This window comes from Vulpes lagopus, chromosome 14, assembly GCF_018345385.1.
Source record: "Vulpes lagopus strain Blue_001 chromosome 14, ASM1834538v1, whole genome shotgun sequence".
Taxonomy (NCBI): Eukaryota; Metazoa; Chordata; class Mammalia; order Carnivora; family Canidae; genus Vulpes; species Vulpes lagopus.
The window spans coordinates 21,651,494-21,657,382 of record NC_054837.1 but is presented as its reverse complement, the minus strand read 5'-3'; positions in this window follow the sequence as shown (position 1 = coordinate 21,657,382).

The following is a 5,889-nucleotide window of genomic DNA, read 5'->3' as shown; positions in this document are numbered from 1 at the left end:
ATCTACTGTTCATCACTGCAGTCATTCCCAGCATGAGGGTTTGCATGTATTATGCACTCAACAAATGAATATTAAACAGATTTCATGTGTTGGCCACTTCTTTTGCATTTCTTTTGTGTGTATGCGTGTGTATGGGTATCTGTGTGCTTGTGCATCTGCAATCCATGAAAATGGAGGCATTAACAGAAACAGTTGTCATTTGTATGTAGTAGGTACTGTTCTAAGCATTCCTTACATGGATTCATTCATAAGATAATCCTCACAGTTATTATATATCATTTATTAGGCTTAACCCTATTATATCTTATTTACACTGAGAAATTTAAGACACAGAGGTTTTAAGTCATTTGGCCAAGGTACATACTAATAAGCTCTCGGGCCAGTTTTTGAGTCCAAGGAATCTAACCCCACAACTGTTATGATAAATTGTCTAAAGTGTATACCAGGTGCATAGTAAATGCTCAGTGAATAGAAATTAATAAATGCAGGCATCAATGAACCCAATTGGTCCTTGCTTTCCTCCTTAAATGAGATCTGAGACACCTTAAACTATCATTGCTTGCTACCTGGCTGATCACCTTGCTCCTAAGAAGACAGGCACCAGGCCTGTCCAGCCCCATCTTGCACCAGTAAACCCAAATTCAGGCCCTTCCAAGGTCAGTAATCACCATACTGTTTTATTGGCACTTGCATACATTTAATTTTTAAAAGTATTTTCATTTTTGCTGCTCTGCCATTTATGGAGAGCACTCACTGCCATGGCTTTGCATTCATTTCCTAGCGACACATTTGTATATGGATTGAATCCTCCCATAGGTGGGCTCCAGTAATGTCCCACTTCCTAATTAGGGTGGTGAGTTCTTCTCATTTGGGAAACCATTGTTGCCTTGATGAGCTGGTTGGGTTTCAACGCCCTGCACTTTCCTGACAAAATCACAAGTGTTACCGTTTCAGTTCTTAGCTACCTGCAAACATGGTCACCTTCATGGATAATAATTGAAATCATGACCAATATGCCATCCCAGTATTTTGGTATTTATTTTATATGGTGCTAAAGTACTGGCATTTTATTTTTTAAAATGTGAGATAGACTTGCCATGATATTTATAATTTTTTTGATTGAGGGATACCATAAGTAAAGTGTAGAAGTCTTAAACATATAATCATTCTCCAGTGAATATAGAGAAGATTCACAGCATCTTGGGAGGCACCTTCATACCTCTTTCCAGTCAATACTCAACTCAGAAGTGATCACTCCTTTGGACTTCTCTCACTACAGATTCATTTTGCCTATTTTTGAACTTCATATAAAATAGAACCCTACTGTATGTATTCTGTTATGTCTGTCTTCTCTTGGCCAATCATTATGTCAGTGAGAGTCATTCAATTGGTTGAATGAAGCAGCAATTTATCCCTTCTTATTACTGTATTGTGTTCCATTGTATGGATGTACATGATTTATTTACCTATTCATCTACTACTATACACCTGGGCTATTTCCAATTTCTGGTTTTTATAAATAAAACATGTACAAGTCTTTGTATGAATATGTTTTTCTTTTTTGGGAAATTGTTAAAAATTAGTTTCCTTGGGTTACAGAATAGATGTATGTTTCATTTTACAAAACACTTTAGCTCTTCCATCAAAGTGGTTGTATATTTTTATATCTCCATTTGAAACGTTTGGAACTTTTGGTTGTTCTACATCTTAGCCAACATTTTATGTTGGTTAGATTTTTAGAAACCATTCTGATTGACACGTAGTGTTTTTTCAGTCTGGTTTTAATTTGCATTTTCCTCATGACTAGTAGCATTCGATATATTTTCACTTACTAACTGGTTATTTGTTTATCTTCCTTTGTGGAGGGTTTGCTCAAGATTTCTGACCATTTTTATTAGACTATTTTTCTTTTTTTATTGAGTTGTAGGAATTTTTTTATATTCTGGAAACAAGTACTTTATCAGACACATGTATTATGACTATTTTCTTCTAGTTTATGGCTTCCCTATTAATTTCCTTAATGGCGTCTTTTGAATGAACAGAAGTTTTAAATTTTTATGGCATCCAATTTATGAATTTTAAAAGAACTTATGGTTAGTACTTTCTGTATCCTAAGAAAGTTTGCTTATTACAACATATTCTGCCATGTTTCTTTATAGGAATTTTATAGTTTTAATTCTTATGTTTAGATCTAGGAGTCAACTTGAATTGATTTTTTGGTATACGTGATATAGGGATTGAGATTCTTTTTTTTTTTCATTGGAGTATCTAGTTATTCCAGTATTGTTTGTCAAAGACTCCTTTTTCCATAGAATTGCTTTAGTGTTTTTTAGAGAACAAATTGACTATAGCATATGCGTCTATTTCTAGAATCTTTATTCCACGCCAGTGATACTTGTATTCCTTTTCTTATTTATTTATTTATTTATTTATTTATTTATTGAAACCTTTTTATTTTATGTATTCATGAGAGACACAGAGAGAGAGGCAGAGACAGAGGCAGAGGGAGAAGCTGGCTCCCTGCAGGAGACCACTGTGGAACTCCGTCCCAGGACTCCAGGATCATGCCCTGAGTCGAAGGCAGACACCCAACCACTGAGCCACCCAGGCATCCCAAGTAATGTAAGTTCTTCAATATTGTCTTGGCTTTCCTAGGTTGTCATGTGTCCTCTCAAAATTCATATGTTGAAGTCCTAACCTGCATTACTTCAGAATGTTACATTATTTGGAGATAGGGTCTTTATAGAGGTTTTTACGTTATAATGAGTTATGTAGGTTGGATCTTAAACCACTATGACTAGTGTCCTTTAAAAAGGGGGAAATTTAGATACAGTCATACACCGGGAGAACATGTGAATATAAACAGATCAGGGTGATATTTCTACAAGCCAAGGAACATCAAGGATTGCTAGCAAACTATCAGAAGCTAGGGCAGACATGTGGAACAGATTTTCTCTTACAGCTCTCACAAGGAACCAGTCCTAGCAACATCTCAGTCTTGGACTTATAACCTCTAGAACTCAATATGTAATGTTTTGTTATGGCAGTCCTAACAAATTACATAGGTCTCTTGCTTTTCCCTGAAATTTTAGAATTAGTTTATTAATTTTTAGTCTGATATTTTGATTGGGATTGCATTCAGTTTGGGGGAGAATGGGCATCTTTACAACATCGAGACTTCTAATTCATGAACATGGTATATCATTTCATTTATTCAGGTTTTTAATTTCTTTTAGCATTCTTCTTTGGTTTTCAGTATAGAGATCTTGTACCTTTTCACTAAATTTAATCCTAATTATTGGAATAAATAAATAATTGGAATAAATAAAAGCATCTTTGCTGATGCTTTTGTAAATTCTATTGTTTTTCTAACTTTGCTTTTTTAAATGTTGCTAGTAGAAATGAAACTTATTTAAATTATGTATTGACTTGTATTTCATGACTTTGCTAAGTTCAGTTATTCTCATAGATTTTTATATGTGTGAATTCGTTAGAATTTTCTACATCCACAAGCATGTTGTCAGTCATGACTGTAATTTGTTTAAAATAGTTTGAATAGGATATAGCAGTGACTTTTTCTATGATTTTGGTCAGGCATCTAATCTCTCTGAACTTTTAGTGGTTTTCATTATAGAGAAAGATTGTTATATGGACTTGTCTTTGATATTACTTTCAGATATAAGATGATAAGGAAACTGGCTCTGTCATTTACTTATTTGTAAGTGGGTGCAGCATTGTGACCCTGAGCAAAATACTACATCTCTATGAGTCTCAGTTTGTTCATTCATAAAATGGCATAATAATAATAATAATATTTTCATGTCATAAAATCATTTCAAGGAATCAATGAAATAAAGCATATGAAGTGTTTATCAGGGCACTTCGAAGATTTCAGGCACTCAGTGACTGTTACATGTTGTGGTAGAATAAAATATATATTTGGTGTTTGTCCCTAGTTCCTGGTACAGAGCTTCTAAAACCCTTGGAATTTCCAAGGTAATAGGGGTGTTTTTTGTTATTTATAAATTTCTTCCTCTTTCTAGACATTTGAGTTTATGATGATGAGGTGACTCAACGGGGAGCCCCTAGAAAAACTCCTGATGGGACTGGTCACTTTCAGCTTCTCCTATCTCTGGGAAGCAGAGGAGGGCTGGAGAGTAAGTTATAAACACTTTTGCACAAGATGTGGAGAGTTTCTAAGTTGGTGAGCACATCTACATGCTGGGAGAATGGGACATCCCAACTCCATTGACACAGAGGCTCCTGTGCTCCTTCTGGACCTTGCCCCTAAGTACTTTTTCACCTGGATATTTATTTGTATCCTTTATAACAAACTGTGGTCATAAGTATAGCACTTTCCTGAGTTCTGTGAGCCATTCTAGAAAATCATCAAACCCGAGGAGCCCTTGAATTTGTAGTTGAATTATTGGACACCCAGGTATTTTCAGAGTTGGAGAATTGGTTATGGGTGTTGGAAAAAGATGCCACACCTATTAATAATGATGATGCTGTTAATAATGACAATGATGATAGCACTATAGTGCTTTCCAGCTTGTAAAGTATTTTTACATTTTATATCTCATTTCATTACCAAAAGGGCCTGTTGGCCAGGCAGAGCTGAGATTATTAACTTCACTGTATTGATTAAGAAGCTCCAAGAAGCGAAAAAAAAAAAAAAAAAAAAAAGAAGCTCCAAGAAGTTAAGTGACATGTCTGGAGCCATTCAGCATTTAAGAGACAGAGCTGTGATGTGGTTTTCTGACCTTGAATCTTGTATTTCCACAAATAGGGACAGGTTGCGCAAGGAAGGTTTTGTAGAAACCAGTCCCAGTCCATGGGGACGCCATTACCAAGCATGCTCTGAGGAGGGTGTGTGTGTGTGCAACTTCTCTCAATCCACCAGATTAGGACAATATTTCTCAAACGGAAGTGTGCCTCAGAATCCCCAGAGAAGCATGTAAAAATACACGTTCTTGGGCCCCACACTCATAGATTTTATTCATAGCTCCAGAAGGGCCCAAGAGACAAGAGTTTTTAGCAAATAGCCCATGTAACTCTCACACTGTTCTTCCACTGACCAAAACCCTTGTTTTAAGCAGTGGTTCTCAGGCCAGGCTGTGCATGAGAGTCACCTGGGAAGTTTTTAAAATTTACAGTGCCCAGGCCCTCCCCAGGGCTACAGAATCAGAATCTCTGGCAAGTGCAAAGAACTGTACCAGATGAGCTGATCTACAGGATTACCTACTCATTCAGTTCCTCTGCATCCTTACCTTTCCTTCTCTCTCCACCTTGTGCACCTCTTGTTCAGTGTCTCTGTGATTTATTTTGTTTTAATTTCCCACATTTCTTTGTATCTTTGTCTGTGTTTTTCCTTCTTTAGTCCATCTGTGTCTCTGACACTCTCTCTATTTTATGTCATCTCTTTGGATGAATGTTCTGAGACTCTGCCCCCTGTGCCTCTATTCTGTCTCTCCCTTTTCCTGGGTCTGTTGCTGTGTGCATCTCTGTGAGTTTCTGCCTCTGATTGTTTTCTGTCCTGGCTCTTGCTCTGACTCTGGGTCTCTTGTTTCTCTGGTCCTGCCCATCTGTGTGTGTGTGTGTGCGCTTGCGCTTCCATTATTTGCTCTCCATCTCCAGTCCTTTTCTTCTCTCTTCCTCCTACCTCCCAGCCTCTCAGCTCTGCAGCTTTATGTGAAATCCAGAGACTCTTCTCTGGAGAAGTCTGAAATATCCTGGGTCAGACCCGAAACCCCTGCAAATCTCAGAATGTTTGACTCTAATCAGGAGCCCCCTCTGGGTCTGTCCACTCACCCTCAGGGTTTATCTGGGGCCCTCAGTTTCCTATGCTGCCAGAGATAAGCTGCCCTTTGTAGCAATTGCCTTCGGCAT